A 25,992-nucleotide genomic window follows, 5' to 3' on the forward strand; every position below is an offset into this window, starting at 1 on the left:
TTTGGACACATACCGCTATGACATGCTCTGAAGATCTGTGCCAAGATAACTTCTTGCAGTAAGAAAAAAAAAGGGGGGGGGGGGATGTCGCAGACGTTTCCTGCCTTTCGCCATTTTACGACACACGCAACGAGACCCAACGCGATGCACTCCATCATGCATGCGCTGGCTGTCCTCGGAGCCTTCCTTTTGTCACACGCTTTGAACATGACGACAGGAAAAAAAGAAAAGAGAAACACTCAGATATTGGCCTGTGTCCGCTGGCGCTGCGGGGAGCCGTCCGGCCTAATGTATTTGCTCGCATGCGGTGGTGGTACCTTGCGCAGCCTTCGTCCGAGCGAGCACTTCACCGCGCCCAACCCTTGGCGAACAGTGGCGGCTCTCCACGTTTCCGTTAGGCGCGTAACAAGGACGGAAGGCGGTCCGAGGAGAGATGCTGGGCGACAGAAGAACAAACACTCAACGCCTGGTCGCTCGCTCCCCGGAGACCTGGCTCATAACACGGCTGTATATATAGACCAGCGCTGACCACACAAACGACCAACGCCGAGCGCAATGGACACAACCGACCCGTCTTGTCAGATAACGATAACGTGGGACAAGATTTGCCAAGGTTCATTGACGGCCGCCGCATAAAACGAGTGCTTATTATGGTCATATCTGTTAAAAGGAAATACTGAAAAAGACCAGAGAACACAAGTTTAAACACACATCGGTGTGAAATCGCGATACGATAGCCAGCGTATAGACCATTTGTGTTCGTTTCCCGCCACAGTGGCCTAATGGTTGTGGTGCTGGACCACTCACCCGAAGGTCTCGCGGTCGAATCCCGTCCGTGGACGCCGCATTCTCGGTGGAGGCGAACTGCTAGAGGCACCTGCGCTTAAGATTTACGTCAAGCAACACCAAGTGGTCGAAATTTCCGGAGAATCGTCTACGGCATCCCTCATAATCGTATCGGGGTTTTACGGCGTTAAAACTCAACAATTGTTATTACACTGCCAATCAAACTTCGTCACAAGCGTGAGTCTAGCAGCACGCTTGTAGTGCTGAGAGAGTTTACAACGAGCCCTGCAGAAGAGCCGCTTCCCATGATTTTGCTGTGACTGTGCGGCGTGTTCCCCGCATTCCCAACGTTTTGAGGTGCGAAACAGTTTATAACGAAGTTCGGCCAGGTGTGCGGCGTGACCACCCTTACTGCGCATGCGCAACAGCTGGCCCAAGCACTGCCAAAACGTGCTCACGCGCTAGCGCGTTTCGGCCTGTGTATGGCGTATAGTAAAACGCTAAGTAACATGCTGCAGCCTCTCCTTCTTACACTCTCTCAGCAATGATGTGATGCGTCAGGGAACGAAATTCAGCTGACGCGCTATGAACCAACGCACTGTATTCCACTCAGAACGCGCTGGCAAGTGTTAGCGCGTTCGGACCTGTGGAAGTGGCTGTGTAAGCGGCTATGGCCTCTCCCCCTTACACTCTCTCAGCAATGATGTGATGGCGTCAGTGAACGAGATTCTGCTGACGCGCTATGAACCAACGTGCTGTATTCTACTCAGAACGCGCTGGCAAGCGCTAGCGCGTTCGAGCCTGTGGAAGTGGCTGTGTAGGAGGCTATGACCTCTCCCCCTTACACTCTCTCAGCAATCACGTGATGGCATCGGTGAACGAGATCCTGCAGGTGCACGATGAACCCACATGTTCCCGCGTGGCGTGATGATAAACTCGCGTGGCGTGTACCACCAAGAGTTCAGGACGAGTAGCAGCAACTGAAGCTACACTGAATTCATGGTGTGCTCCGCTTGCAAGGACGCGTTACCATCGGGAAAGGTGCCCGTAATGAACGGAGCTTTAAGTCGACTCATGCGCTGCTTCGCATGCTCTTTAGGGGGAGATGGTGTAACTTTAACGGAATACCGTTAGAGAGCTCGTTCCGCAGAAATACCGGCGTCGGCGTCTGTGTCCGCTTCATTGGTTGTGAGTGAAAAATCATCATATTATGCGTGACCGATAAAATCGAGAACAGTGCAGATGAAATGAAAATGATCCTGGGTAGAGTTGGAATGGAGCCCAGGTCGTTTGCATGGCAAGCGGACGTTCTAACACACAGTGATGCGTCTTTTTTTTTGGTCCATGGTATTCGTTATAATGCGTATTTGAAATTATATCATTGACGTAGTGTGTCACTCACTCAGCGACATTAATCACACAACTATAGTGCACAAGCATTCAAAGTCTTAGATACATATATACTTAGCAAGTGCAGGGAAAAAAATGGAAACGTTCTTCAAAAGATTGGAGAGGATCAGCACCTCATCAAGATGGAGTGTGGTTTGAAGTAAAGTTCATCGCAAATATCCTTTAGCTGAAGAGCCATGCGCATGACATGCATAACAGAAGCAGTCAATGATTCTGCATTATGGTCTTGCACGCACGTTTTCCACAGATTGTGTGAAATTCCATAAGAAAGAACATATCAAATGGCACATCATCAAGACATGTTTAGACAAGGTAACGTATATATGTCAAATAATGCTGTCAAATAATGTATATATGTCAAATAATGCAAATAATGCTGTCAAATATATCAAATAATGGTTCGTTGAACGATGTCCAAAAACAGAATGAAATCTTTACAGCTAATAAAGCAGCGTTCTATTGTCTCTGGTACATCGCTGAGATGGCTATTAACTAAAAAAACAAAAATACATTTTTTGAAACCATTACCAGCAGCGTATTTGAATGAAATTGATAACAAGGTTTTCCCATTAGGAGAAAATTGTCAGTTTCGCCACAAGGGCGAAGCAATGAGTGTGATAGCGACAACTTAAAAAGTAACACTGAGAACAGTAAGCAGATCGACACGCGCAGTGCGCTGCTCACGCTCAATATGACACACGAAAACAACACGACCAGGATGAGAGCGACCGAAAAACATTTACAGCTCGACACTTAAAGTGCTGTTTAAACAGAAACAACGCACGAAACGTAATCACAGGTATAGATGAGTCCAAACTAACAAGTGTCCCAGTTGCTACTTCACTGTGTATAAAAACCGCACTCTGCAAACGGGGCCTGCGAAGCGAAAAAAAGTGACCTTTGTGCACCCGACAATTACAAAGCAATCGTTCCGTTGAAAGTTGAAGGCCCACGATTCTTCCCAACCGAAGGATAAGCGCGCGCGCACAAGCATCTGTCCCCCTCCCCTCAGCTGGGCAAAGTACGCGTGGGAGATCAGCGTACGGCTGCGCATCGCGACGAGCTGGGCGCCGAGCGCGCTCATTGCGCCATCACAATGGTAATGACGAAAACACGATATTTCCTCATATATTAGCGCCGCCAGCGGTAAGTAGTAGATATGAATAGCTTTCCGTTTCAACGTTGAAAGAAGTGTTTTTTCGTGACTCATTGGCGAATGCCACGCGCTCAGAAGCGAGAGGTAATATGTTCGATTCCTCCCCGCCTGAGTCTTTTTCTGGATTGTTCTTCCTTCTTATGTTTTCATATATATATATATATATATATATATATATATATATATATATATATATATATATATATATATATATATATATATATATATATATATATATATATATATATATATATATATATATATAATATACGGTAAAAGACGGTGGCGACAAACGCCGGCGGCACAACCCAGTCGTCGAGAGTGTTCACATATTTGCTATCGCAATAATATACATTTTTCGGACTCGCTTTAGTACATCCTGTCCTGGAAGGTCAGAATATAATGTGCGGTAAGCGGAGGTGGAAAAAGCATGAATAACAAATCATTATTGAGTTTTCTGCGTGATACTGAGTAAAAGTATTCTATAGAAAATTGGACTTCAAGAAACCGGACAGCGATCAAAATTTTCTGCAGAGATCCCCACAAACACGGCCACGCATAGAAATATGAAAAAAAAACAATGAATTCGGGTAAGTTATTATATGTAATCAGCAAGAACGATCAAATTATGGGATGAAAATTTTCGCAAAAAAAAAAAAGAGCCGAACCTCAAAACTATTCGCCATAGATATAAATGAACTCATCCCAGCCCTCCATCTCTTACTGGTCTGAATAAGTTGTACCCACTCATTGGTTCAAAAGTCGAAGACTGGTATGTGGGGTTTAACGTCTCAAAACCACCATATGATTATCAGAGACGCTGTAGTGGAGGGCTCCGAAAATTTGGACCACCAGGGGTTCTTCAACGTGCACCCAAATCTGAGCACACGGGCCTCAGCATTTTCGCCTCCATCAAAAATGCAGCCGCCGCAGCCGGGATTCGATCCCACGACCTGCGGGCCAGCAGCCGAGTACCTTAGCCGCTAGACCACCGCGGCGGGCCATAAAAAGTCGAAGACCACACGAATGTTGCGAAAGTGCGGCTAAATTGCTGTATGGAAAATCGAGGTAAGTGAATAAGCTGCAATACATAGTAAAGCTAAAAACGTATTGCAACCTTCAGCTCTCCCAAAGAGGTGATGTGGAGCAACAGTCTGGTCATGTCGTTCATGCTTAGGAATGCGCTCTTTCCAGTAACGTGCACTGAATCTGTACGCATCTATAGTGGCACACCAAGGTACGTTGGTGGAATACAAAATATTGCAGTAATAATGCGTTGTACAAGCGTGCAACTCCATCGGGCACCAAAATATGCGATTATCATAATGACTTCATGGTTTAAAGCCGGTCACTCCCTACAAAAGGCACACATGATACTGCGCCTATTGCCTTAAAGCCCGTAGTAGGTGCATAGCAAGTTCGAAAATGTTTCATGCGTCAAGTGTTTGAAGTGCGCAGGGACAGAATGTCGCTATCACGTTCAAAGGCGAAGCTTAAGAGTCCCACAATTTTTCTCTTGTTCTTTTTGTACGCTGATGTACAAACAGAAAGGTAGGCGTAGTTGAACTAAATCAGATCGGTATCACCGCAGGAGGGCCGAAACCCGCAGTTTGAGCAGAGTATACATTAACGCACACGCCCACGCCGAGTAGCTATCGAAGGCGTCAGGGTGCGCTCTTCCGGGAAAAAAGATGAAGTGGGCCATGGTCCAAAAAACTCGCCCCGAAGCCAGCACGCCGCTGTCCATCCAGCCTTGTCAGCTCGATGTTCGGCGGGTGAAGAAAAAAAAGAACCTTTTCTTGGTTAACCCTTTCATTTCCTTTTCGTTCGTGTAACGCGCCACTACACTTTGGACGCGGAAGGAAACGGACACGGGAGCGGTAAAAGAGCGGAGCATGTCTTCGGTCACGCCTTTGCGCGCGCCCTTTCCCCGAGGCGCCGCCACGGCTGATAGAAGTACGGGGATCAGAATGTGCCTATAGTTGTTTTTGCACTTACGGTGGTTAAGCGGGCTTCTCTTGGTATCGGCGCATAGTTATTCCAAACAGCGCAGAAACAGGATACAGATGAGATCCGAGGGAGCCCGCCAACAACGTCAAGCAAAAGCAAGGCAGCACCTTGGCGCCACACTGCGGCACACCGAATTTCAATCAAGTCACCCTCATCAGAATGCATTCGGACCAGCGCACACGCGAGATCGTTCAAACGTTCCTTATCAAGCGGGGCCCTTCTCTCGTTAATTCCCCGTCCATCCAGTTACTTGACAAGGAAAAAAGGATATCAGCAAGATTAATACCATCACTACCATGTAACCTCAAGTCACCCTTTTTGATATGTTTGTCACATGTTTTCTTTAGTCGTTATCTACTTATGTACATCGCATTCGCGCAAAAGAAAAAAAATCCCTGTTTGTAGTCAGCGCCTCGCTTGTGTAGTCTCAAGTGTGTCTCGTTTCCACGCTGTCCGCAATAAATATGTGGATTTAGAATTTCGAATAATAACGTTTATATATTTTTAACGTATGTTCCATGTCTTAAGTACTTCCCTACGGTAAACACCTGATTACTGCAAATTATTTTTGCGGAATGCCGCAAGGTGTCGGAAAGGTTATGAAAAGAATAAATGGCAACCACCCTTTCATAACCACTTTCGTATCCCTTTCATACCTTTTGATAGCCCTTTCATATCTCTGCAATAACATTCATAACTCACCACCCTGCAACTTTATATGTCCATGTGCTTCTAGTTGTTGACCAATACTCTCTCGCACTGCCAAATTAACTCAATTAGTAGAGCGACCGCCACGGAAAGGCATTGTCTAGGGTTCAAACCCCGAGAAATCCGCATGAATTTAATTGTGACTCAGTGCAACCAAAGCATGGTAGTCAATCATGTCTTTCGCACTCGCTGCCTACTGCAACATCAAATTTAAGATACTGCAGTCGATTGCGAGCTCCGCACCCCAGCAAGCACTACACATTTACTGAATTATTTTTGGCATCCACACGGGTTTTCACCAAGGGGAACATTTTAATGTCACTCCAATAGCCGGTGACAGAATAGAGAAATAGCATCACGCTATAGGGTAACAGAAGGACGTTTATATGGCATAATGGTGCACTCGCGGCAGATTCAGTACCTTGGTTCATATAGGGGATATGCGGCAGAATTGGTAATTCGCAACACGAGATGTATGACGAACGTAAATGGCAGGTGTTGACAAGTGAATCATGACTTACGTGTCATGAACAGCATGACTTACATTCCTCGCTTATGGTGCGCTCGCGTCCGGTACTCTTCTGACGAGCGTCCAAGTACAATTTCGGCGCGGAAGCGAAAACTATACACCGCCACCTGATCGGGATTACAACCATCCGCCCAGACACGCGTCCTTCCGCACCGAATCGCCTTGCGCTTGGTCTCGAATGACTGAGAACGCCTCGAATATTACCCGAATACCACATTATACAGAAAGAGTGCCCGCGTATCTGTTTTGAATTTCGTTGCACTGGTAACACCAACGACAGGCTCTTGGGAGTCGGCATTGACCGAAATCCCTGCTGGAATTCCCATGTGGCCACTCTGAAGATGCGCGCAACAGCCATCTGCCAACCTTTCAACTTCCTCAGGGGAAAAAAAGTGGGGAACGTCAGTACAAGCGATGTTGCAGCTATACAGGACGTTGTTCCTGGGGTACCTGCGGTACAGCTTGCCTGTTTTGACGAACACCTGCAAAAGTAGCATACGTACAATCGAAGACGCCCAGGGTCAGGCCCTCAGAGTTTGTATCGGATTACCACGCTGCACATCCACAGCGGAGACCATCGCAATCGCCAAAGATCATGCGGCCTCAGTGCACAGTACTTTAGAGGTACTTCGAGCGCATATTAGGCACCTTGCTCACGCCCACCACCTTGCTTCGCTTCCAGAAGACCGACCGAGTGCCTCCTTCTGTAAGAAAGTATTGAGTTACCGTGAGAGCCTTCCAGTAGGCCACACACCTCCGGAGCGTATCCTGACACCCCCTTGGTTTTTAGACCATCCAAACCTACGCTTGACAGTGCAAGGAATTCGCAAAAAGGCGGATCTCTCGACACCAGCTTTGAAGCAGCTGCCTCTACATATGCTGCACGAAGGATACAAACACCACGTTAGACTTTATTGTATTCACTTTTGTTATGAATGCTAAACCATTTCGTTTTCCCATTACACCCTTCTGCGTCCCTTGCTTCCTTTTATCGATCGATTTGAATTAATGAGTGAAGCTAGCAGAAAACCCTCACATTTCTACTTATTTATTTATTTATTTATTTATTTATTTATTTAGAAGAATACTGCCAGTTTGAATGCTAAAATTTTGGCAGGGGTGGGCGGCACAATGAACAACAATATGCAGGAAGTACAAAAAAAATCATGAGCAGAATATGCAGCATAAATAGTGTTTAGGAGAAAAAAAAAGAACGCGTTGATCTACAAATAAAAAAGCAGCAAATATAGTCCGTACTTGACGTGCATACAAAGCAATACTAAAAGCTGCACCAAAGTAGTGCACAGCAGGTTTTGCTCTACCAGTACAAAAAAATATAAGTACAAGTACAATAAGCAACAACGCAAAAAGTACATCAGGGCAGGTTAATTACAGACGTGCCAAACATTTGGACTAAGATGGGCACAAGGGCAAAGCGCACCATGAAGGAAGGAAACGAGAGTGTAGCTATCAGACAGGGTGACGCACGGAGAAATGATTTCAGGTCGATACTTTTTTTTTCAGAACTACCAGACACACATCAAGTACTTCCGCCGAATGTATATCAAACAACGCGATTACGCCACATCATTCATCGATGCCCTCGTCGATCCACTGCCCGAATTCGCGGCGGTGCGCTACGTCGTGCAGAGCATGCAGGAAAGCTCGTTTCACTGCACACCCGCTGCGCTCCTCGTGCAGGCGAAAGCGTGCACGCCCGCAAGGGATGGGGGGGGGGGGGGGGGGGCGCTTCATCGCGCAGAGCACCCATACGCCCCTCATCAGTGAGAGCACAACAGTCCGGCGGCGGGCAGGCAACCCGAGAGCCGAAACGTCGGCCAGCGAAAGTCAAAAAAGCGAGGTGGCGGCGAGTCGTCGTGCGTCGCTGCGTCCGCTCGGGAAAAGAAAACACAAGTGGGGGGCGAGATTGGCGCGCACTTTCTTTGGGCAAGGGTCGAAAGAATACGGTGCGAGAGCAAGCGTAGCGCGCCGCCGCCGCTGGACGGGTTGAGACGCCAAGGAAGGAGGGAAAGGCGGCGGCAAGTGAAAGTACCACCGCAACCGCCAAAGCACCGAACTGGGTCAGCGACGTCAGGCTGTGTGTGCCGCCGCCGCCGAGCGCTCGCCTCCTGCGCCGAGCGACCGTGCTCTCTCCGAGTCGACCAGATCGGCGCACGCTACTGACGCTGTAACCGAGCACGTCGCGCAGCCAGCGAGTGCGCCAAGTTGCCTCGGTGAAGAGAAAAGGCCACGACGAGAAGCTCCCGCGAACCGTTCTTGGCCTTTTTCTTTGTTTTTGTGCGCCAGACGACGACGACGACGAGAGAAGCGTCAGTTGTCGTCTCGACGATGGGTGCGCAGCGCAGTGCCCGCTGGATAATATGAGTGGCCCGAGCGGATTGCACGACTCGCACGAAGCCGCCGTCGGCAGCACGGAGAGGCCGCCACAGGGAGCAGCCGGACCGCCGATAGCGCGGTGGCCCACGGGGTGAGTTACCGTCAAACTTATTAGCGTACGGCACGATCACCATAGTTGCAGATTCCAACAGTACATAGTAATAAATGAAATCGGCCAAACCTCTCATCAAGGGCAGTGCCAACTCTATTACATTCTTAATGGCTTTGTTATTACGTATGCCTTAAGCTGTTTCTTTTCAGTTAGTTCAGTGGAGTGTTCACTATATGTGGAGTCAAATATCTTAGCAAAGTTCTCAGTACATTCCACACGACCGATGGTTAACCATGATTTATTTTATCGCTCCAGCTCAAGGAATGATTGTAATCATAGATTCCATATTTACTACTTCAGTCTGGGTGAATAACACAATTCAAGGCTCCTTTAGGAGTTCGTAAATTACGCTTACATCAAAAACTGCAGATGAGTTTTTATTGGCCTCTATTGATTATCTAATCGAAATCAGGCACTTGGTTTTCCCATCTTATTTCTTGCATAGCGAGGATCTCGGTCCTGGCAGGTCCGATTTCTTCGGCTAACACGCGTGGCTTTGTTGCTGAGCTTGCCTTAGCAGTTTACGTCTACACGAAAGGTATACGGTGAGCTTTATTCCTGCTTTGACAACCAAAGAGCCTCTAGTACAAGCGATATGTATTTTTCAACATCGTAGTTCTGTGGAAACGCACATGCTGGTCGGCCGAACTAATTAAATAGAATGAATGGAGAGACATGTTTCTTTAGAAACAGTCCAGTCTGCCAGATGAGTTTGCTCATCGAGGTCGATGGGTGTGATACTTGATTACAATAGAATTAAAATAAGTTAGTTATGATTTAACTCTTCCGTATCACCGCGTGCAGTAGTGAATGAATGTTGCAATAAACAAATAAATAAATAAAAGCCAGAGTAGGCGTTTATTGTGGAAATAATACTGAACATATATTTACAAAAAACATAACAAACTTCAAGCACCCTTCCAGAGGGACACAGCTCGCGCGAAAATTGAACCTAACATTGGTTGGTAGGTGGCCGTGATCTCTGTGAAAATGTATGTGGATATTGGCAACGCACTGGAGGCTGCGAATCGAGACAATCAGGAATGATTACGTACGTTAAGAAAAGAATAATAACTGAACAGCATCGATAAGAAAGGGGCAGGTAAATTTCTGAGTTTTCAAGCGCATAGTAGTCACCGTATAACAACAACAAAAAAAAAAAACAGCCCACACAGCTGCTCCATTTTAGCAGCGTGTCCCCATTGAAAGTTTGAGAAATCGCGCACTCCACGTCCTGCACACCTCAGAAAACCTCCTGAAAAATTTCATTCCCTTCAGCCCTGCGCACGGAGAGTTGGCTCTGTAAACTGGCAATAATAAGCGTCTGCGTTATTATAGTACATCATTTTCCAGCGTGCAAATCGGCAAGCAAGTCTAACTCTGTAATTAGATCGTCTGTGTGAAAAATTCAGTCAATGCGCGCACGCGAGAACGATGAGGGTGTGTCTTGGAAGTCACGCGGGAGCATACCTTGTGATTATACTCAGCATCGACTCGCACATCTTGCAGCGCACTTTACTGATGCCACAACCGATGCGTGTTTGTACGCTGGGTTGCATGTTCGCCCTTTTGCGTGCGGGGTAGTAAACCGGCTGCCTATAGACTGGTTAACCTCCCTGCCGTTCTTTGCCTGCTATTTTACTTCCTTGCGTCAAGCGTTCTGCAAAACTCGTTCAAACGAAGCTGGGAAATGTTGCTTTTCTTCGTCATCTACTACACCTTTACCTTCGCCATCTCCGTCTTCAATAGACTTTTTACCGTAAGACAGCCGGGTGCCGCTCGCCATCATGGGCTGTTATGCCGGTGTCTTCTCGTTTTCTCATATCGCTACGTGAATTAGCAAGGCTTTGAAACATCGTATACGCCAATCTAACCATTTTCGTGTGTTTGCGTCTACCCCAACACTGTTCGTTTAGTTGTTAAAGTTATGCGAATAACAAAGTCAAACAGTTCAATATGGCGGCACTCGAGCCAATCCGCAAAATAGTCTTTGTATCACCGTGCATACCGTCAAGACGTATCTAAATATATACGCACTCGAATTCTCGCAGCAAGGTTACCTGTAGAACGAACATAATGGTCATTCAAACATCATCTCAGCAATATTAAGCATGTTGCGAATTTTAGTAACTTCCGTCTTGCATAAGAAATTGAAAAAAAAAACATGTATAGAAAGTGCATGCTACAGAGTACTTTTTTTTTTATTTCCCGCATGTAACTCTTTGATGTGGTGCCGGAATATGTCTTTGTCTAGCAATTTATTTATAAACACTGTGTCCAACAAATGCTATGAACGTTGTTACTGGTGATACAGCGTTTCTTTTCGTTTTTCCTTTATTTTACACGGAGACGTACGTGAGAACGACGTCGATAAAGCCTTTATAACATTTCTGTCACTCTTATTATTCACTGCAGATAGAAAAACAGCAGCACGTTGAGCACTGTTGCGTAACAAGTACTTCCGCAAAAAGACTGTTTCTATTTCTAGACTTTAGCTCAATTAGAGCGAACCACCCATTTCATGGCCGAGCCCTCTTGGCTAATGTGTGCCAAATGCGTTTAGGAAACAGCAATAATTTTATTTATTTCTTCCCTCGATCGTTTCATCGCCAGAAAAGGAACGAGAAAAAAAATCTGCGACGATTACGATAAATTCTGCGCGCAGCTTGGTGTTGGGACGAGGCCAACTGTGTTTGAAGTTTCGGCTTTGCGCAAGGTATCGGCTGTGCCATCAACCAAAATTTCTGTGAAGTAGGGCAGCACCCACTACACCAATATCCGCCTTTTTGTGGATAAGCGAGGTACCTGCTACACGGGTGTAAAGTATTATGTGCACTTTACTGATGCTGCACGTGACTGATGACGATGAAGAATTACGGCTAAGCATTTTGCAGTGGGTGGGAAGCGGCGAAGCACACACAACACGTTGCGCAATCAGCACTTTGGGGTGACAGTTTTTTTTTTTCTGCTCTTGTGCCACGCCATATCACATAGGCTAACGAGATCCCCTGCCCGACATGAAGCCTGTATAGGGTCCTTTCGCAAATGACTGCTAAGCACCAGCGTGGTTCTGTTGTAGAATACTAGACTGCCAAGAAGAGGGCCGAAAGAAATTCCGTTCGATCCTGGGTATTTTTTTATTTTTATTTTGTTTGCTTAGTTATATTTTAATGTTTACCGGTTGCGCCACCGACGGCAACGGTGGCGCCGCTTAACACAGCAACGGTCGTCTAAGAGTTTTTTTCTCTAAAAACAAAAGAACGAAGCGATGTATTACGGAATAGAAGGGGACATGGCAAGTGAGTGCTCACTGCTCAGCGCTGAGCAATAACTGCACTCAACTTCCTTTCCCTGTGGATAATCGAGACGAGAACACACATGACACTCGCGCACACATCCTCATTCGCGGCGCCCAGCAAAGTAGCCGGCGCCTTCCTAAAACACACACGCGGAAACATCGCAAAGTAGCCGAGACCGGTCGCTTAAGAGTGTTTGCCCGACAACAACGTGAGGGGACCGGCCGAAACGCCTTCGGCCCTCGTCTTGTCTGATTAAACAGAACGCCTCTCCAACAGGAGTAACGCTATCCAGGTGTAATGCAGAACGAACGTTAGGCATCGGGGTGTGCTTCGTAGACGCGACTAGCACGTATCCTGTGTGCGCGCGGCGTATTACAACAGCGCGCTTCCTCGAAAAGCAAACATCCGAAGGCGTGCTATATACTCTCGAACAAGTGGCCGCTACCTCAGCTGCTGATTCTGCGATATGTCACTCGTGCTGCTGTCACTCGTGCCGCTGTGCAAGTTTGAACTGGCTTCAACTTCTGACGTAAATCCCATGCAGGCCATTCAATTTGTCCCTTTAACTTGTCGCTTTCTGATATTCACGAACTATATACACGCCTTCATATACAAATGATTAAGATTGGAAACCCACGAGTGCACAGACAATTGCATGTGCTTATGGACTCGAAAGGCAACTAAAGACTTACAATCTCACATGGCAACCACATTTCGTGCATCTTGAAGACCCCTTCACCTGTCTACAGAACATTTGACGTCCGTGTGGTTGGAGTCGTCTTGGCTGTACGTCGTTGGCTAATACGTAGGCAATAGCAAATATCTTTGAGCAGCCAAATGATTGGGTGCGACTTCAAGCATTCCCGACCGTGCCTCTTTGCTTGGCTACATCGACGATTTTTGGTGATAAAATTTCGAAAGTACAAATACAAAATGCTTATAAAAAGTTAGGCGACCTGAAAAATTAGTCTGGGAGTTCAGTCTTGTCACAACCCTTGCATCATAAAAAGAAACAAAGTTTCTGCGATTGTGACGAAAGCTTCTACTGCAAACCTGACACCATCTACCATATTAACAACTCCGCTGTAGCGATAAAGTGTTTCCTGCATATGAGCACGGGCTCGTAATTGGGACAAAAAATTAAGGAAACATCACTATATAGATGCGGCATCCCACAATCTTGGTCAGCCACACTGGTCGTCGCATTTCTATGCTTACAAACAGTTCCATCAAATATTTCGCGAACATTGCTTCGTTGGTTTTCAACTTACCTGCTCCACCTTTTACGCTAGGGCCACAGTTTTATTTTTTTTATTTTCTTAGAAGACACCGGCGAAAAAGTGCATAGTGCTTCTAGTTTCGGCTTCCGCACTCCTCGGAGGAAGTGTTTCATCCTAGCTGCTTCCGCAGATGCCGAATTCACCACGGTTTGCGACCACTGCTGAGAGTGAGAGGGCAGCGTTCCTACGGAGTGGAGTGTCGCAAGACACGACACCAAGCAGCGATAGTTGAAAGAAAGAAAGAAAGAAAGAGAGAAAGAAAGAAAAAAGAAAGAAAGAAAGAAAGAAAGAAAGAAAGAAAGAAAGAAAGAAAGAAAGAAAGAAAGAAAGAAAGAAAGAAACAAAAGAAATAAAGTCACAACTGCCACCGGCGCAACACAGAAAGTTTTTAACGCAAGGAATGAATAAAAAATGTAGGAAAGGAAAATATAAAGATAGGCGAAGGAAATGGCGAGTGACGACCGCGAAGACGACACTCAGAGGAGACATGTAGCGTTGTCACGTAAATGTTCACGCTCTCCTTCTTTTCGGGCAACACGCCGTCGTCCTCGTCGTCACCGACCCAGTCTCTTCACGAAAATAGCTTCTGTCGGAAGCACTTTCCGCCACGGCGCGATTCCGCAGCGGCTCTCTCTTTTTTTTTTCTCTTGTTTGTCGGAAGTGCAGAGAAGAGTAGATAGGTCTGTAAGTGATTTAGAGAAAGCAAAATCAAGAACCATGGCGCAGGAGTACAGCGAACGCCTCGAAACGTTTCTTCGCGTTTTTGTCTTCTATGTTTTGCTTGTTCTCGTAAAGAAAAACACATTCGCCTTTTTTGTCTTTTTTTTTTTTTCGGCCTGTGGATCGAACGGCTTTTTTCTGCTCTCATAACTCGGCGTGGCCGCAGATCCGACTTTCATTGCAGAGTTATTTAACGAAAACTGAAGAAACGGAAACATCGGCCAAGGGAAGAAAAAAAAAAAAACTAAAACTAACGTAGATCCCAAAGCGGCGAAGCAGGGCGCACACACGCAAGTTCTCTGCGACGACTATTTGCGGATTGCCGGTACAGGAATTCGGAAGGTGTGCACGGATGTTAGCTCAGTGATTCGTTTTCTATATTTTCTGACTGCGAGTTCACAAAAAAAGAAAAAAACAAACGAGGGTGAAAAAAAGAAATACAACATACATCATGAAGAGCGTTGTGCAATCGCAGGCTTTGTTTCCGGCAAGGAATCAATTATTCTGTCCTACTACGCGGTCTGCTACGAACTGGCGAGACCACTATCCTTTGTTCTACGGAAGAAAAAAAAGGAGTTCCTATCGTGCTCCGCCTTTACAACTTCAGTTTAATTATCGGTTATCGGCCGCCTACAGCGCTACAAACTTTTTCCTCCTTCATGTTAACTGAATTCGCTTTTCGCAGGGCTTCCGGTCTTGCCCGCTTTTGGTGTTTACGTCGAAGGGTGTTCACGTGACTTTTGTTCTGTTCTGGAAAGTTAATGGCTGGTTTTCCTCTAGTAGACACAATATCGATTAGAAATAAATAGCAAGAAATGACCCACCCGGAAATGATTAACATTTCAGAGTGGGACAGAGGACTCTTAAAATAAGAACATTTAATCCTTAACCGAAAGACGAATGTGCCAGTAGATTAGGAGTCTCGAAATTGCCACATCCAGCAGGCTGCTACCACACAATTTAGTCCCGAGGGGGCTAGAACAGAGAAGAAGGCAAAAGCAAAAGAGGGGGGAGGAGGAGGGCTATTGCTATCACATGTTATTATTTAAGCGAAAACCTTACCCATATATCATATATGGGTCATTTCTGAAGGATATTTGGCGCACGGATTTCCAAGAAGATGTCAACACCGACCGCCCATATGACTAAAAACTAGACGCCCATTTTTAATAAAGCTTTTGCTTCACGGTTATGTCTCAACAATGATCATGAGGTGGCTCACGATAACAATGCTGTAGAGTAGGGCAACCCACGAACCACGGTGCAGTTTTATGTGGCCCTCCGGTAAAAAATGAGGCCCCCCCCCCCACCCTCTTTTTTCACTTCCTGTCTCAAGGGCGACATGGAAATTATGTCCTCAAATGAGGTTCTCGCTTGCAATTTATGTTTGCAAATTGCGACCTTCTGATATACGTGCGGAAAATGAACATAGCTTTATTCCGGTTTGAACATTATTGTCGATAAGCTACACCTTCATCTGTTAAGTCCTCCCTCCTCCACTTTTATTTGCCGTGCGGTCCCTACTGTGTCGGCTTCATGCAAACTTGACCCCACGCCTCGGAAGGTTGCACAACCCTGCTTTAGACCTATCATGCATGTGAAGCTCACGAACATACTTATTTAAAAATAAAAAAATAGAAATGCCGGATCAAGACAGTCACGTGCGGGCCGCGTATTTTAGACCCATGCAGCAGACAGCGCTTGCAGATTCTGCAAGTTCCCACCTTATACGGCACTCTCATTTGTATACGCGTCGTTGATCTGGCCAAGGTAGGAGCAGTCTGGAACAGCAGACACATTGTGTTTCCAGTCATTTCATTCTCAAATAGCAGTCTTTCTGAGAGTCGTCCTTAAATGCGCTGTCTTATCCTGGCCTCAGCTTTCATGCAAAACTGTGTGTCGTAACTCAGCAACATCAAACGAGAAAAAAAAAGAAAACGAAATATCACGCTTGCAGAGAAGAAGCGCTGGTATACCCAAACAAATTCGCATTCCCTGCCGCATGTTGCAATATCATGCTGCCTGATCTACGCTTCCAATAACTTTAAATATTTCTAGGAGCTTCGCTGCTTTTCTTTGGCCTTGAAACCCGTTTTAAACCAAAGCAGTAATGGCTATATTTTTTTTTCCTCCTCAAAGATAAATGTCACGAGGAAAAGTGCAGCTCAGGCACGTATCGCTGTATACGTGTCCACAGTCGAACCGTGAAAATAGTATAAAGTAAGGATTTTATCTCGCTTTTAAAGTTACCACAAGTGTTACAAAATAGTGAAAAACCATTAATAGCTGTTGTTTGTCGAGGCTTGCATTACTCCAATGTAGAAACCACTATGCGTGAAGCAACTTGCTTTGCAGATAGCATACGAGATCTGCGGACTCTCCACATGACTAATATCACAATAGCCACCATTCCCAGACTTCGAGTTATCCTTCCGTAATTTTATGATTAACTGCCAAGATTCGAATTTCAGGGACTGCACTGAGCTTTCTTGAACATTTTCTTTTTTTTCATGAGGAACCCCGAGAGGCGTCCAATGTTGCTTCGTTCGATTCTGTGGTGAACAGCCCTTCTCGTAGATATTTGCCCAGTGGGATTTGCTGAGCGTCATGTGGTGACTCTATTCCAACTATATTCATTGTCTTTACTCTGCCACAAATGTACGTTGCCGATATTAAGTCGTTATCTAATTCCTGGCGAAATTAATTGATAGGAGAGCAACGTGCGCGAGCTGGTGTCAATTCATCGCTGACAAGTGACGACGCTAAATATATGAGAATGTTGAAACGAAGTACACGACATGGGCTTAGGGATCATAAAAAAGACAGGGCATACGAAAGACGGTACCGTTTATACGGTACCGAAGACGGAAAGACGGTAAAGACGGTACCGAAAGACGGTAAAGACGGTACCGAAAGACGGTACCGTTTATAGGAGACTTGTTCCGAGCTTTTGGCAACGCGCACATGAACGGTGGATGAATGCACTGCATTCATCCAGTACCGCGGCGCTAAGCCACGTGATTGAACTGAAAATATTGTTTTTTTCATATTTTTACTTGTACCAATTAGGTGGAAAGGGGTAGCCGTCGCCAAGTAACGGTGACAAAAACTTCGTTTATTTTCTATTTCAATGAAAAAAAGTTATTGCTTCGTGATGTGTACCTAACTGTTGCAGTCGTCGAAAGAAGGCAGCATAGCAATTGAGGTCGTGAACAAAGAACCTGTGCGTTTGTCGCAGACAGTAGGAGTCTTTGTCTTGTGACGTGGTCTTGTTGTATACCACTAGGTGGCGTGGTGAGCAGTCGTGGTTGCTCGATTATGCTTTCAGAACTAAATTCCAGACATGAAATTTCGAACAGTTAATATAATTGACAAAATAATTGTGGACATTGCACTTAAAGAAAACCGCGGCAGTTGACTCAGCGGTGACATTGTAGGTTGACAGTGATGCATGACGATGCCAACGACACGACAAAGCTGGCGCCGATGACGACGGCTATGCTGTTTTCGACACCACAAGATTCGACTGCACCTGGTCACAAGTGACCTTTTGGGACATCTTACTTTTCCGTACAAAGAAGCGTGATATAGATAATCTTGATGCTTGACAAACATGATGAGAGACACTACCAAATAATGCTTGCGAACGTACCGTGCGCATTGGCGGTCATAAAAACAAGCGACGCGTGGTACGAGCACGAACACTGCGCCAGACGAGCCACGACTCCAAATTTTTCAACATGTGCTCGAAGAGGCGGAAGCCTATCCATTCATCATCATCATTATCATCATCATCATCATCATCATCAGCCTGATTGCGCCCACTGCAGGACAAAGGCTTCTCCCATGTTCCGCCAGTTACTCTGATCCTGTGCTTGCTGCTGCCAATTTATACCCGCAAACTTCTTAATCTCATCTGCCCACCTAACCTTCTGTCTCCCCCTAACCCGCTTGCCTTCTCTGGGAATCCAGTTAGTTACCCTTAATGACCAGCGGTTATCTTGTCTACGCGCTACATGCCCGACCCATGTCCATTTCCTCTTCTTGATTTCAACTATGATATCCTTAACCCCCGTTTGTCCCCGAATCCACTCTGCTCTCTTCTTGTCTCTTAAGGTTACACTTATCATTTTTCTTTCCATTGCTCGCTGCGTCGTCCTCAATTTAAGCTGAACCCTCTTTGTAAGTGTCCAGGTTTCTGCTTCGTAGCTAAGTACCGTCAAAATACAGCTGTTATATATTTTCCTCTTGAGGGATAGTGGCAATCTACCTGTCATAAATTCAGAGTGCCTGCCAAATGTGCTCCACCCCATTCTTATTCTTCTAGTTACTTCAATCTCGTGGTTCGGCTCCGCGGTTATTACCTGCTCTAAGTAGACATAGTCTTTTACAACTTGAAGTGCACTATTACCTATCTCGAAGCGCTGCTCCTTGCCGAGGTTGTTGTACATTACTTTCGTTTTCTGCAGATTAATTTTAAGACCCACCTTTCTGCTCTCCTTGTCTAGCTCCGTAATCATGAGTTGCAATTCGTCCCCCGAGTTACTCAGCAATGCAATGTCATCGGCGAAGCGCAGGTTACTAAGGCACTCTTTATTAACTCTTATCCCTAACTGTTCCCATTCTAGGCTTCTGAAAACCTCCTGTAAGCACGCGGTACGAGCACGAAAAAAGCACGAGCATTGGGGAGACTGTGTCCCCCTGCCTTACACCCTTCTTGATTGGTATTCTGTTGCTTTCTTTATGAAGCACTATGGTAGCAGTTGATCCCCTGTAGATTTCTTCCAGGATGTTTATATATGCTTCATCGACGCCCTGATTCCGCAGTGTCTGCATGACGGCTGATATTTCTACTGAATCAAACGCCTTCTCATAATCTATGAAAGGTATGTATAGTGGTTGATTATACTGTGAGCATTTCTGTATTACCTAATTAATAGTATGAATGTGGTCGATTGTTGAGTAGCCTGTTCAAAATCCGGCTTTGATTGAATTCTAATGTTTTCTTTACTCTGTTAGCAATTACCTTTGTAAACAGCTTGTATACTACAGAGAGCAAGCTGATCGGCCTGTAATTCTTCAAGTCCTTGTCATCTCCTTTCTTATGTATTAAGATGATCTTAGCGTTCTTCCAAGACTCTGGTACTTTTCCCGTCAGGAGCAACTCGTAAACAGGGTGGCTAGTTTTTCTAACACAGTCTGTCTTCCATCTTTCAGCAGATCTGATGTTACCTGATGCTATTCGTTAATCAGAGGTAAATGCTCGGGTGGGCGTGCGCGCCTCTGAGCACATCCCGGCGCTCTCAACGGTGCGAAAACGTGCTAATGCACGCACGGGTCGTGGCTCTATCGCTTACATTTTCATCCCATACCAGGTGCAGCTCGCACGCACAAAGGCTCCAGATAAAGCCCGAGTCGCGGAATTACCCGCGCGAACTACGCTCCAGATTAGACTGGAGAATACGAGCGCCCGGTGTGCCGCGAAGCTCGGCCCGTCATTCAGATGTGAAGTCGAAATGAGGGGCGTCGTTTTCTGCTGCGATCCATTAGCCCGTGGCGACGACGCTTTGGACTGTAGACGACCGCTGTGCCATTCTGGTGCGTTCTTCTTCTTGTATCGCGAGGACCGTATACGTCGCGCTGTGTCTACTCTCTCTGTTGTGCCCTTCGGAATGTGTGCGCTTCCGCAGTTCGAATGCCTCTTCCATCTGCGCCCTGACAAAGCCTCGTATCAATCTGAGGAAGCGCACCGTTTGGGGGAAAACAGCGTCTGGCGATCAGCGACACAAGGGATCGGCAGCTTGTAGGCACTCTCGTAAACAGGAAGGGGGTTCGTTTCAATACCTCCCAAAATTTTGCACAAACCCACGCTCCAACATACATGAAGTATGGTTGAAACCCCTTCCCCACGCTTACCTCCCGAAAAAAATTCTGGCTACAGTCTTGCTTGAAATTTACCGATATGATGACCCTAGAAGAACGGACTTGTCTCAATATGCCACGATGCCACTGTAATTATCCCTATAGCTCTCAAAAACATGTAGGGATGCCTTACCGACCTGAGCAGGGTGTTCAGAACCGACTCCAGAGGAGAATTAAGGGGCTGAACGGAGTGTGTAGAGTGAACGTGTTATGACGACAAAAGGCCAAAAAACCACACCGCGCGATCGCAACAATGCATACCTTTAGCAGTTACTGATCCCTGTAACTGTTAGGCGGTGACTTAATTTTATTAATACGGACGTCCAATTGGTCCTTCCGCCACGGTGGTTACGGTGCTCGGTTGCTGACACGAAGTTCGTGGGTTCGGTTCCGGCGGTCGCATTTCAATGGAGGCGGAACGGCCCGTGTCAGTGCGCAGGTTAAAGAACACCAGACAGTCGAAATTTCTAGAGCTCCCCGTAGGGCATCTCTCATAAATATTACATAGTTCTGGACCGGAAAACCACAGATATCTTTATTATTATCATTATTATTATTATTATTATTATTATTATTATTATTATTATTATTATTATTATTATTATTATTATTATTATTATTATTATTATTATTATTATTATTATTATTATTATTATTATTATTATTATTATTATGTGAATAACTCACTCCTTCTGGCGCATGAACTTCGAGACAAACCAACGACTTTCGTGCGGTGCACCGCTGCGGTGCCCGATCTTCAGCGGGTCGTCCTGCAGCCATAAGGATGAGCTCGGACGTGTGCGGCGACGGGGCTTTCGAGGTCACTTCCCATATTTAAATAAGAATGGCCCGTCTCTTTTTTCTTCTCGACTCGTTTATGGCCAGCGCGTATCTCGTTGCCTACGGGAGGAAGAAGAGGCTCAGGAAAACGGCGTCTTCTTCTCTCTCACTGCCGGAGGAGCGCGCGCTGCGATCGTGTTTATTTTCGAACGCGTCCTCCTGCCACGAGAGAGGAAGAGGAGGCGAAGAAGAGGCGGCTCCTTCTGTTTAGGGAAATACTATAACCGGTGTAGGCGAGAAACCTGTCCGACAGTGACTGACGACCGTCTTCGTTGAGGAAGCACAAGCTTTATATCGGCGAAGGATTTGACATTGCCGAAATTCATTCGATGCAGGTATCTTCTAAGTTTGAAGCCCTTTTAGGGAGGGAAAAAAATAAGGAAGGGTTTAGGTCACTATTTGCTAGCACCAGTCTGTTGTTCTCGCTCTTGGCATAGCTCTAAATAAAGAAATGGATTTGTGCAGCGCAATTTGATAGACAAGAACGAAAAAAATTAGATGGGAAGTTGATTAAGATCACTATTTCCCAGCACTAGTCCAATGTTCTCGCTCTTGGCATAGCGATAAATAAAAAAATGAGTTGTGCAGCGCAATAAGACAAGAACGAAAATTATATGGAAGGTTAATTAGCAGCAATTTTCGGGTTGTTAACTAAATGAGATCGTAGGGGGAAGTCTGGGAACGGATACGCTGCTTTGGTTAAAAATATATTTGAATAAAGGAATCTAATAAAACAAAAATATATCTAAGGACATCATAAAATAGGAATTTTTATTGACATGGGGGGGGGAGGGGGACAGCCAAATATATTAAGGGCTAATAAACTGCTATACGCCATCATTCATTGTAACTTTGTGCACTCAAACTATTGTGTGCATTTCAGTTTATCTACGAGATCACTACCACACGTCGTACAACAAAAACAAAAAAAAACGACAAAAAAAAAAACACTCAGTGACAGATCATTTCGCAGAAAGTAGGGAAGCTTAGAGTTTCCGGTATAGCCTTTTCTCTCCTTTCAGGGTGAAATGAAAGGCAATCGAAATCCACGTGCCTATTACTGCTTGCTCACGAACAATCAGTCACGCATTTTGTAACTTGTTATGATGCTTTAAAAGCAGAAAGATTAATGAACAATCAAAAGGCATAAGGGCTAACAGTGGAAGAGGAAATCACGGTTTACTGAATCCTATATATTAGTGGGACGCCAAATGAAGAAAGAAGGGGAAGAACAAGAAGCATTCGTGCGCGAAAAAGAGAACATACACCGATAGTTCGAATTATGGTGTCTCTGATAGGCCACTGACACGTGGAAAACTTAATACCTTCATTTTGACGACTTGTGACGGCGCTTGCGACTGTTGCAGCCTACATGGCGCGCCCACACCTGGAACCCTAACAACAGAAGCACATGCCTCAAGTATGCAAGAAATTTGTCTTTCTATCTTTGACCGAAGGAAATAGAAAAAGTCTATTCACAGTACAAACTGGTTGCTGAAGGAACGCGTATATTGTGGTCTGCAGAATGTTATTTAAAAAAAATGAAGCCCGCAAGATTTCAAGCCATATACTGATCTCCAAAGTGGAAAATGTATAAAGCGACACGAGACACAGAAGTTTAATAACACTAGTTTAATAAAATACGTACTAAAGTTATGCCAGCTAACTTTTGTAGCATAGTCACTGATGACCTGGTTTTGAACTTAATTTCGGACTCTCAAGACTGGTTGTGTTCCATTTGAATTTAACATCAGCCACGATGTTGCAAGCCCACTGGTCTTCGCAGCACAAAAATCGTTAAGGAAGTTTTGTTAACGGCTTTGCTGTAAAGTGCGAACTGGCGAGAACCATTCCACGTTTGTAAGCAGCAGTAGGCGCCGTCGCTACAAGCGCCCCAGTATGCCGACGGCGTCCACCGCTTGTTTACAAACATGGAGTAGGTACAAAAGTTCACACGCACAACATTCACTAATTTTTAAGCACGGATATGTACGGAGTCTACTCAAACCTCAGATGGCACAATTCCGACATCCCTGGCATGTGTCAGAAGTGTCTCTCAACGCTCAAAAACGTCCAACGTTGTCGAAGCCGCCAAGTCACAGTTTTCTTTCGAGTGAGCGAGCCAACGCCGTACTCGGCAAGTGTGTTGTGAACTGCATGTAGTCAAACACGCACACGACAACAATACACGACTTTATCTACAATATTCAATGACTGTGCAAAAGGGTTGCTACGTGGGGAACCTTATACCTCCGACCGAGTATACGTGTTATAGAAAGGATAATCTCAAAGATAGAAGACCACAGGGACAGACTACGTGGACGTCGCATTGCAGTTCAGCGTCGCCGACACGGCGTCAGCATCGCCCAGCCGAACGTATAGGGAGGGTCAGTGGTGCGTGGACTCGCACAACCTTCGCTAAGCTGCTGCTGCAGCAGCCGCGGCAGTATTACACGCATCAATGACCATGTGGGCTGCGCGTGAAAAGGAAGGAGGGAAGGGAGATGCACTTGGAGACACAACCAAGCCGGCCACGTACGTCCTCCACCCGCTCTCTCCTTCATCTCAGCTGTGTATGGTTCTCTCCCTCACCATCTCTTCCTATCTGGACGCCGAGCCGCTCCAAGTGGCCAATGAATGACAATGAGTTGTCATCGGCCGACTGCCTCGCATGTACGCACACTATACGAGTGGCTTTGTATTTGACGCCCTTTGTGGGCGCAGCCCCGCGCAGACGGGCAACAATCTTAAATTCAGAAGTGACGTGCCCAACGGTGCGTCTTGCATCTTCGACGTCAACCGTCATGGTGGTCTACTGGTTATGGTGTTCGATTGCCGATTCGCAGGCCCCGGCATCGAATGCCACCGCATTTTAGATGGATGCGAAAATGCTCGAAGCCTGAGCATAGACTTTGGTGCACGTTAAACTACCTCAGGTGGTCGAAATTTCCGGAGCCCTTCACTTCGGCGTCTCTCAAAATCGCATAGCGCTTTTCGGACGTTGAACCCAACAATTATCTCTGTACATCTTCGACCACGGCCGCTTTCGAGCGAGCGCGCCTTCAGACCGGATGTTCTTTGACTCTACCCTCTGAAAGCTACAAAAATGCTACAACTGCATTTTGCGGTATTCTCAGATTGTGAATGGTGATTCATTTTTGTCTCTTAGGAAAAAAAAAAAAGCTGTTATAAGCTTACTTGTATTTACGTACAGGCCAAAAACATGGAGGCTTAGAAAGAACGACGTATCCAGCTGAAAATATAGGTATAGGTGTAGGCACAGTAAGAGAAAAGAATGGGTAGATGGAACAAACGAGCTAAGGACTTCTTAGTTGAAATTAAAGAAAAAATAAATGCACAAAAAGAAATGGAAATCTAAGCACACATACATCGAGCATTTTCGCTTCCACCGAAAATGCGGTCTCCGGGATTCAATACCGCGACCTGTGGGTCGGCAGCCGAGTACCTTAGACCACCGCGGTGGATGACTGGATTTTAAGAGACCAAGAGGATGGCGGTAAGTTAAATGGGCCGATGGGATTAAAGAGTTTGCGGTGATAACGTAACCGCAGTACGCACGGGACCGGTTTGAAGAAGGTATTTGCGCTGCTGCGTGCGTAGTCAGGCTGATGGCGATGACGACAAGCTGGCGACCAGAGTCCAAAGTCGTTGTCCAAAGCCAAAGCTGAGACATTTCCCAATTTGACTGGTCAGATTAACAGAAGGCCTCCGCACCTTATGGAAGTAACCAATGGTGAAACTATCTGAAATATAGTGAAATACTGAAATACTGTATCAATTTTTCGATGTGATGACAAAGGAGATTGTGTATGATATGAAAGGAGATGCTGGTTCACAAATAAAGCGCCGGATACTTCTTAGTTCTTCAGTGGGTCGAGCATACTACTTAAAAACGAGCTTACCACTTAAGAAGTACTATGCGTACTTTGTCGGCATTAGTCTATAATAATATGTCTAACGCTAAATGTGCAGCGGCCAGATTGCTTTCAGCCGAAAGCTCACACGAGTTTTTGCATTGTAATATGTAACAATTTTTTCGTCATAGCGGTGACTGTATCCCAATACAGGCGATATGCTAGAATACCATTTGAGTAGATTTAGGCGCACGTTTAAAAACCACTATAGGTGATCGAAATTTCTGGAGCCCTCTATTGCGGCGTTTCTCAATCACATATTGTGTTTATTAAACGTTAACCGCAAGAAACTGCCCACGTTTTTTTTTTTCTTGTTTGCCATGACCGGTGTTTTTTTTTTAAAGCGGTGAATCGTTTCCACATCTCGGCGGTGCGTGGCAAACCTTAATAAACATCAAGCACGAGCCCTAATTTCCGCACTAGTACGCGCTTCAGCGGCCTCCTTATACCATCTTCACGCGCGTTCCTGTTGCACAGGAAAAGGTGGCTGTGTCCTTCGTGGTCCTTCGTCCGTGCTCGCAAATCCCCGTTTCCTCGAAAGCAGCGAAGCCATCAATGTGACGCCATAAACACGTCTTGGGAAAGGCGGCGACGAGGTCGTCGAAAAGCACTGTGTCGAAAAGCACGTGTGGTTTTCAGCCGTAGTAATTATGGCAATGAATTCTTCCTTTGATTTTTCGAGCCTGCTTCACGATTGGCCTCTTTCGTTCGCAATCTTTTTGCATCGCCTCCTCCATTTTCCGTGGATGCCCAGACCAGCAACAAGTTGCTGCATCGATTACTATTTTTCTTCGTATTCCACTTTCTTATTGAAAGAACCATATATGTCCCATATTTCTTACCTCGCGTTCATTATATACTGGCTTCACGTTGTTGTAACGAACAGGA

At 45.8% G+C, this 25,992-nt stretch overlaps 1 protein-coding gene across 3 annotated transcripts in view; it reads left to right on the forward strand.

The window, feature by feature from the left end:
- The window catches only part of LOC119163382 (A disintegrin and metalloproteinase with thrombospondin motifs like), a 227,528-nt gene that overhangs the window by 76,105 nt on the left and 125,431 nt on the right, over positions 1–25,992 (forward strand). Inside the window, exon 1 of one of the 3 annotated variants that reach the window (XM_037415366.2) lies at positions 8,468–9,087. The exons of the other annotated variants lie outside the window; for them this stretch is intronic. The gene's annotated coding sequence lies outside the window, so the exon portion shown is untranslated. Of the gene's footprint in view, positions 1–8,467; positions 9,088–25,992 lie in introns of those variants that run through there. 3 annotated transcript variants of the gene reach the window in all.

The sequence above is a fragment of the Rhipicephalus microplus genome, chromosome 9 (assembly GCF_043290135.1).
Source record: "Rhipicephalus microplus isolate Deutch F79 chromosome 9, USDA_Rmic, whole genome shotgun sequence".
NCBI lineage: Eukaryota > Metazoa > Arthropoda > Arachnida > Ixodida > Ixodidae > Rhipicephalus > Rhipicephalus microplus.